Source organism: Sapajus apella, unplaced genomic scaffold, assembly GCF_009761245.1.
Source record: "Sapajus apella isolate SASKATOON/1434 unplaced genomic scaffold, GSC_monkey_1.0 scaffold135, whole genome shotgun sequence".
Classification (NCBI taxonomy): Eukaryota; Metazoa; Chordata; class Mammalia; order Primates; family Cebidae; genus Sapajus; species Sapajus apella.
This window is the reverse complement of record NW_022437075.1, coordinates 700692-708817: the sequence shown is the minus strand read 5'-3', so window position 1 is coordinate 708817 and position 8126 is coordinate 700692.

Here is an 8126-nt window from a genome sequence, read left to right as displayed (position 1 = left end):
AAGATTTTGCAACTAATTTTATTTTGTTGAGACTCAGTTTCATTCTGTTGCCCAGGCTCGACCACAATGGTGTGATCTCAGCTCACTGGAATCTGCACCTCTTGGGTTCATGCGATTCTCATGCCTCAGCTTCCAAGAAGCTGGTATTACAGGCACCTTCCATGCCTAGCTAATTCTTTTTTTTTTTTTTAAGATGGGGTTTCACCCTGATGGCCAGGCTGGTCATGACTCCTGACCTCAGATGATCCACCCACCTCGGCCTCCCAAAGTGCTAGGATTACAGGCGTGAGCCACTGCGCCCGGCCTAATTTTTGTATTTTTAGTAGAGATGGGGTTTCACCATGTTGGCCAGGATGGTCTTGATCTCTTGACCTTGTGATCTGCCCACCTCAGCCTCCCAAAGTGCTGGGATTACAGGCTTCAGCCACCATGTCCGGCCTTTTTTTTTTTTTTTTTTTAAGATGGGGTTTCACCATGTTGGTCAGGCTGGTCTTGAACTCCCAACCACAGGTGATCCGCCCGCCTTGGCCTCCAAAGTGCTTGGATTACAGGCGTGAGCCACCATGCCCGGCCGCCTAGCTAATTCTTGTACTTTTAATAGAGACGGAGTTTTGCCATGTTGGCTAGGCTGGTCTCAAACTCCTGACCTCAAATGTTCCATCTGCCTCGGTCTCCCAAACTGCTGGGATTACAGGCATGAGCCACCGTGCCCGACTTTGTAATTTTAAAAGGTAACAATATATAAATTTTATTGTTTTCTGAAACCAAACAAATGAATTTGTCAATGCTACAAACCATCAAGTTTTCACCACAAGCAAAAAGAATGGAAATGTAGGGCGGTGTGTGGTGGCTCCTGTCTGTAATTCCAACACCTTAGGAGGCTGAGGTGGTAGGATTACTTGAGCCCAGGAGTTTGAGAGCAGCCTGGGAAACACAATGAGATGCCATTTCTATTTTTAAAAAAATGAATGGAAAGGGTAGGCATTTCAGGAGGCCAAGGCAGGTGGATCACCTGAGGAGTGATGAGTAAGGAGTTTGAGACCAACCTGGCCAACATGGTGAAACCTTGTTTCTACTAAAAATACAAAAATGAGCTAGGTGTGGTGGTAGGCATGTTTACTTCAGCTACTCAGGAGGCTGAGGCAGGACAGTCACTTGAACCCAGGAGGCAGAGGTTGCAGTCAGCCGACACTGTGCCATTGCACTCCAGCCTGGGCAGTAAGAGTGAAATTCCATCTCTAAAAAAACAAAAAATGAGGCCGGGCGTGGTGGCTCACGCCTGTAATCCCAGCACTTTGGGAGGCCGAGGCGGGTGAATCACGAGGTCAAGAGATCGAGACCATCCTGGTCAACATGGTGCAACCCCGTCTCAAAAAAAAAAAAAAAATGTATATATAAAGTCAAAGAATTAAAAGGTGGCCAGGTGCAGTGGCTCACACCTGAAATCTTAGCACTTTGGGAAGCTGAGGCAGGTGGTCATGAGGTCAGGAGATGGAGACCCTCCTGGCCAACATGGTGAAACTCCATCTCCACTAAAATACAAAAATTATCAGGGTGTGGTGGAGCATGCCTGTAGTCCCAGCTACTCAGGAGGCTGAGGCAGGGGAATCACTTGAATCTGGAAGGTGGAGGTTGCAGTTAGCCAAGATTGTGCCACTACACTCCAGCCTGGTGAAAGAGTGAGACTCTATCTCAAAAAAAAAAAAAAAAAAAAAAAGGCTGGGCATGGTGGCTCATGCTTGTAATTCCAACACTTTGGGAGCCCAAGGTAGGTGGATGACCTGAGGTCAGAAGTTCGAGACCAACCTGACCAACATGGTGAAACCCCATCTCTACTAAAAATAATTAGCTGGGCATGGTGGTGAGCGCCTGTAATCCCAGCTACTCAGGAAACCAAGAAAGGAGAATCATGTGAACCCAGGAGGTGGAACTGCAGTGAGCTGAAATCATGCCACTGCACCACAGCCTGGGCGAAAGAGTGAGACTCCATCTTAAAAAAAAAAAAAAAAGTCCTGTAACCTAAATATATGTAGTATAATCACTATTCGCTGAAGATATATTGTTTTAGAATTCACATGATTTCCACACTGTTCTCAAGTGTCCAGATCTTATCATCACATTAGCAATGTACATTCGTTAGGTACAGACTGTGGTTTCTAAATGCAATTTCTCATTAAACAAATCCACAATTCTTTTAAAAGAGATGATATAATATCTCAGCAGGAAATTTTCAACATGGCTGTGGAATATATTTTTACTAAGTGAGAAAGTGAGTAAACTGTAAATAGCTGACAGGACCTTTTTTTTTTTTTTTTTTTTTGAGACGAGAGTCTCACTCTGTTGCCAGACTGGAGTGCAGTGGTGCAATTTCGGCTCACTGCAATCTCTGCCTCCCAGGTTCAAACAATTCTTCTGCCTCAGCCTCCTGAGCAGTTTGGATTACAGGTGCATGCCACCACACCTAATTTTTGTATTTTTAGTAGATACAGGGTTTCATCATGTTGGTCAAGCTGGTCTCAAACTCCTGACCTTGTAATCTACCCGCCTCAGGCTCCCAAAGTGCTGGGATTACAGGTGTGTGCCACCATGCCCATCTAATTTTTGTATTTTTAGTAGAGATGGAGTTTCACCATGTTGGCCAGGCTGGTCTCGAACTCCTGACCTCAAGTGATCCATCCACTTGGCCTCCCAAAGTGCTGGGATTACAGGCTTGAGCCACCACCCCTGGCCTAAAAAGCAATTTTTGAAGGACTAGTGATAGAACTCGTTATTTTGAAAACTGTTAGAGTGAAGTTATCAAGCACTTTGTCCTACTAATGTACAATCTGTAATTTAGGGTAAACAGGTAGATTAGGAAAAAACTCCTTTATAGATCATGTCAACCTAACAGTCTAAAGAGAAATATAAGCCCAAGAGAATTTTTCACTTACAAGTAGACATTTGTAAGTTACTTGTGGGCCTGCACAGTGGCTGATGCCTGTAATCCCAGCCCTTTGTGGGGCCAAGGTGGGCGGATCACTTGAGCCCAGGAATTTGAGACTGGCCTGGACAACGTGGTAAAACCCTATCGCTACAAAAAATACAAAAAATTGGCCAGGTGGCCAGGTGCGGTGGCTCACGCCTGTAATCCCAGCACTTTGGGAGGCCGAGGGGGGTGGATTATGAGGTCAAGAGATCGAGACCATCCTGGTCAACATGGTGAAACCCCGTCTCTACTAAAAATACAAAAAATTAGCTGGGCATGGTGGCGCGTGCCTGTAATCCCAGCGACTCAGGAGGCTGAGGCAGGAGAATTGCCTGAACCCAGCAGGCGGAGGTTGCAGTGAGCCAACACTGTGCCACTGCACTCCAGCCTGGGTAACAAGAGCGAAGCTCCGTCTCAAAAAAAAAAAAAAAAAAAAAAAAAAAAAAAAAAAAAAATTGGCCAGGTGCAGTGGCTGACACCTGTAATCCCAGCACTTTGGGAAGCCGAGGCAGGCGGATAAAATGGTCAGGAGTTTGAGACCAGCCAGGCCAATATGGTGAAACCCCGTCTCTACCAGAAATACAAAAAGTTAGCTGGGCGTGGTGGCAGGCGCCTGTAATCCCATCTACTCGGGAGGCTGAGGCAGGACAATCAGTTGAACCTAGAAGGTGGAGGTTGAAGTGAGCCAAGATGGCACCATCAACTTCAGCCTGGGTGAAAGAGCGAGACTCCGTCTCAAGGACAAAAATGAAACAGAAACAAAAAATTCGCTTGGTGTGGTAACACGTGCCTGTAGTCCTAGCTACTTGGAAGGCTGAGGTGGAAGACTGCTTGAGCCCAGCAGTTGGAGGTTGCAGTAAGCCAAGATTGTACCACTGCACTCAAGCCTGTGTGACAGAGAGTGTCTGTTTAAAAAACAAACAAACGTAGCACTCTGCTTCTGGGCCCCTCAGAATATTGTTCCATCTGTTTACTTTAATCAACTTTTGTGTTTCTATCCCAGAGCAGTACTGCTTTTTTCTGACTGTGGTACTTATTTGGGAATAGTGGCTACAAAATTCACATTTGTTGCCAGGATGGTAGCTGCACTTACCACATTCTTGCAGGTGGAAAAAGAGGGCATCTGAGCCCTGGAATAAGATTTTAGATTCCATGACCTCACCTTCTTGTTGGGAAGAAACTACCATTTCAGTGAAAAGTGCAGTCAAAATGTCTGCAAGGGGACTAAAGGTTATCACTGGAAAACAGCTTGGAGTGAGGAAATTAGTTATTAATGTGGGTAAATAAAGTTACACATTGAAAATAACATAAGAAGCTAGAAGAGTATCTGTGAAGCGTGTAAATAGGTAACTCTCCATGGGTAGTGAGTAGAGGACACTGAGCTCTAAGTTCTGAAATAATTAAGTGGAGCCCATGGCTATCCTAGAACTTAAATAATATAAAATGGTTTCTACAAAGTGGGCATTCTTTCCATTTCTGAGAACTCAGAGGAAATACAAACTTGGAACAAAAGAAATGGTAAAGTAAGAGTACAAAGATGTTAAAGAGCCGGGCACGGTGGCTCACACCAATAATCCTAGAAATTTGGAAGGCCGAGGCAAGTGGATTACCTGAGGTCAGGAGTTCTAGACCAGCCTGGCCAATGTGGTGAAACCCCGTCTCTACTAAAAATACAAAAATTAGCCAAACATGTTGGCACGCACCTGTAATCCCGGCTACTTGGGAGAGTGAGTCAGAAGAATCTCTTGAACCTGGGTGGCGGAGGTTGCAGTGAGCCAAGATCATGCCATTGCTACTCCAGCCTGGGCAACAAGAGTGAAACTCTGTCTGGAAAAAAAAAAAATTAAGATGTTGAAGAATGGAAAGAAAGTCATGGTATATCATATTGTTTCACTGTTCTGGAATCTATAAATATTGTCACCCTGGAACACTTATTCTTCTATACAAAATCAATATCCAGCTCACAGCTCTTGTGGTATTGAAAAACAAGTATTCCTTACAGCAAAGTCACATTACTACAAAATAAATGAGGGCCAACATTAAGATTTGTTGGTTCACTACTTTCTTATTTCTTTTATTTTTGAGATGGAATCTCGCTCTGTTGCCCAGGCCAGGGTACGGTGGTGTGATCTCAGCTCACTGCAACCTCTGCCTACTGGGTTCAAGCAATTCTCCCTGTCTCAGCCTCCCAAGTGGGTGGGATTACAGGCACGCACCACCACGCCTGGTTAATCTTTGTATTTTTAGCAGAGATGGGGTTTTGCCATGTTGGCCAGGCTGGTCTCAAACACCTGACCTCAGGTGATCTGCTTGTCGTCTTGGCCTCCCAAAGTGCTGGGATTACAGGCATAAGCCACCATGTCTAGCCGATTTTTTTTTTTTTTGAGAAGGAGTTTAGCTCTTGTTGCCCAGGCTGGAATGCAATTACGCGATCTTGGCTCGCCGCAACCACTGCCTCCTAGGTTCAAGTGATTCTCCTGTCTCAGCCTCCCAAGTAGCTGGGATTACAGGCATGCACCACCACGCCCAGCTAATTTGTATTTTTAGTAGAGAGGGGGTTTCTCCATGTTGGTCAAGCTGATCTCAAACTCCCAACCTTACGTGATCCACCTGCCTTGGCCTCCCAAAGTGCTGGCATTACAGGTGTGAGCTGCCATGCGCAGCCTATTTTCTTATTCCTTAATGAAATGGAAAACTTTTTTTCACAAAGAAGTTTATTTTTGTGAAGCAACAGACATGAATAGACACTTTATGTAAAAAGATATACCTGTTTATTTAAAAAATAAAAATTTTAAAGTCTTTTTTTTTTTTTTCGAGATGGAGTTTCGCTGTTGTTGCCCAGACTGGAGTGCAATGGCGCGATCTCGGCTCACCGCAACCTCCGCCTCCTGAGTTCAAGCAATTCTTCTGCCTCAGCCTCCCGAGTAGCTGGGACTACAGGCGTGCGCCACCATGCCCAGCTAATTTTTGTATTTTTAGTAGAGACGGGGTTTCACCTTGTTGACCAGGATGGTCTCGATCTCTTGACCTCGTGATCCACCCGCCTCGGCCTCCCAAAGTGCTGGGATTATAGGTGTGAGCCACTGCGCCCGGCCGAGTCTTTTTTTTTTTTAAAGACGGGGTTTCACCATGTTGGTCAGGCTGGTCTTGAACTCCCGATCTCAGGTGATCCACCCGTCTTGGCCTCCAAAGTGCTTGGATTACAGGCGTGAGCCACTGCGCCCGGCCTGAAAATTTAAAAGTCTAACCATACTCTCTCAATAAGAATTATCAGACACTGGTGGTAGGAATGCAAAAGGAAGCAATCGTTTTAATTTAGGTCAGTTTGGCATTGCCTAAAAAATTTTACCTACCGCCGGGCGCGGTGGCTCACGCCTGTAATCCCAGCACTTTGGGAGGCCGAGGCGGGTGGATCACAAGGTCAAGAGATCGAGGCCATCCTGGTCAACATGGTGAAACCCCGTCTCTACTAAAAATACAAAACATCAGCTGGGCACGGTGGCACGTGCCTGTAATCCCAGCTACTCAGGAGGCTGAGGCAGGAGAATTGCCTGAACCCAGGAGGCGGAGGCTGCGGTGAGCCGAGATCGTGCCATTGCACTCCAGCCTGGGTAACGAGAGCGAAACTCCGTCTCAAAAAAAAAAAAAAATAAAAAAAAAAAATAAAAATTTTACCTACCATGTGACTCAGGCATTACACATGGAGATATTAACAAAAGAGGAGTAAAATATATGAAGAATTATATTCAAAAGTTAGAAGCAACTCAAATATACATAAATGGATGGATTAATATGCAAACACGTTTCACAGCATGTCATATATCTAATGATATATCATCACTAATAGCAAAATAAATTATATAATAGGTAACCCAAAAATGTAAAGAGGAAATACTTTATAATATTAATCCAGAAAATACAAACTAATCTGTTTTAAAGCACACTAAACCAATGGTTGTCTGGACAGCAGAGAGAAACATTCTATAAAAAGGCTTATCTGGGCACAGTGGCTCACACCTGTAATCCCAGAACTCTGGGAGGCTAAGACAGGCAGATCACTTGAGGTCAGGAGTTTGAGACCGGCCTGGCCAACATAATGAAACCCCATCTCTAGTAAAAATACAAACGTTAGCCGGACGTGGTGGTGCACGCCTATGGTCCCAGCCACTTTGGAGACTGAGGCAGAAGAATCGCTTGAACCCAGGATAAGGAGGTTGCAGTGAGCCGAGATCATGCCACCGCACTTCAGCCTGGGTGACAGAGTAAGAGTCTGTCTCAAAAAATAAAATAAAATAAATAAAAGCTAGGCATGGTGGCTCAAACCTATGGTTCTAGCTATTCAGGAGACTGAGGTGGGAGGATTGCTTGAGCCCAGCAATGTCAGGTTACAGTGAGCTATGATCGTGCTGCACTCCAGTCAGGTGACAAAGTGAGACCCCCAACTCTGTTTTTTTTTAAGACGGGGTTTCACCATGTTGGTCAGGCTGGTCTTGAACTCCGGACCTCAGGTGATCCACCTGCCTTGAACTCCAAAGTGCTTGGATTACAGGCATGAGCCACCATGCCCGCCCTGACCCCAACTCTTAAAAAATAAAAAATAGGCTGGGTGCAGTGGCTCACACCTGTAATCCCAGCACTCTGGGAGGTCAAGGCAGGTGGATAATGAGGTCAGGAGTTCAAGACCAGCCTGACCAACACAGTGAAACCCCATCTCTACTAAAAGTAAAAAATTTAGCCGGGCGTGGTGGCATGCACTTGTAATCCCAGCTACTCAGGAGGCCAAGGCAGGAGAATTGCTTGAACCCAGGAGGCAGGGGTTGCAGTGAGCCAAGATCGCACCATTGTACTCCAGCCTGGGTAACAGGGTGAATTCCCCTCAAAAAAAAAAAAAAAAAAAAAATGAGCCGGGCTCAGTGGCTCATGGCTGTAATCCCAGAACTTGGGAGACCAAGGCAGGTGAATCACGAGGTCATGAGTTCAACACGGTGAAACCCCATCTCTAAAAAAATAAATAAAATTAAAAATTAAAAAAATATACGGTATATATAATAGGATCCAGGTTAACCTGAAGGAGATGGATAAGTTATACTTTCGTGGGCCGGGCACGGTGGCTCACGCCTGTAATCCCAGCACTTTGGGAGGCCGAGGCGGGTGGATCATA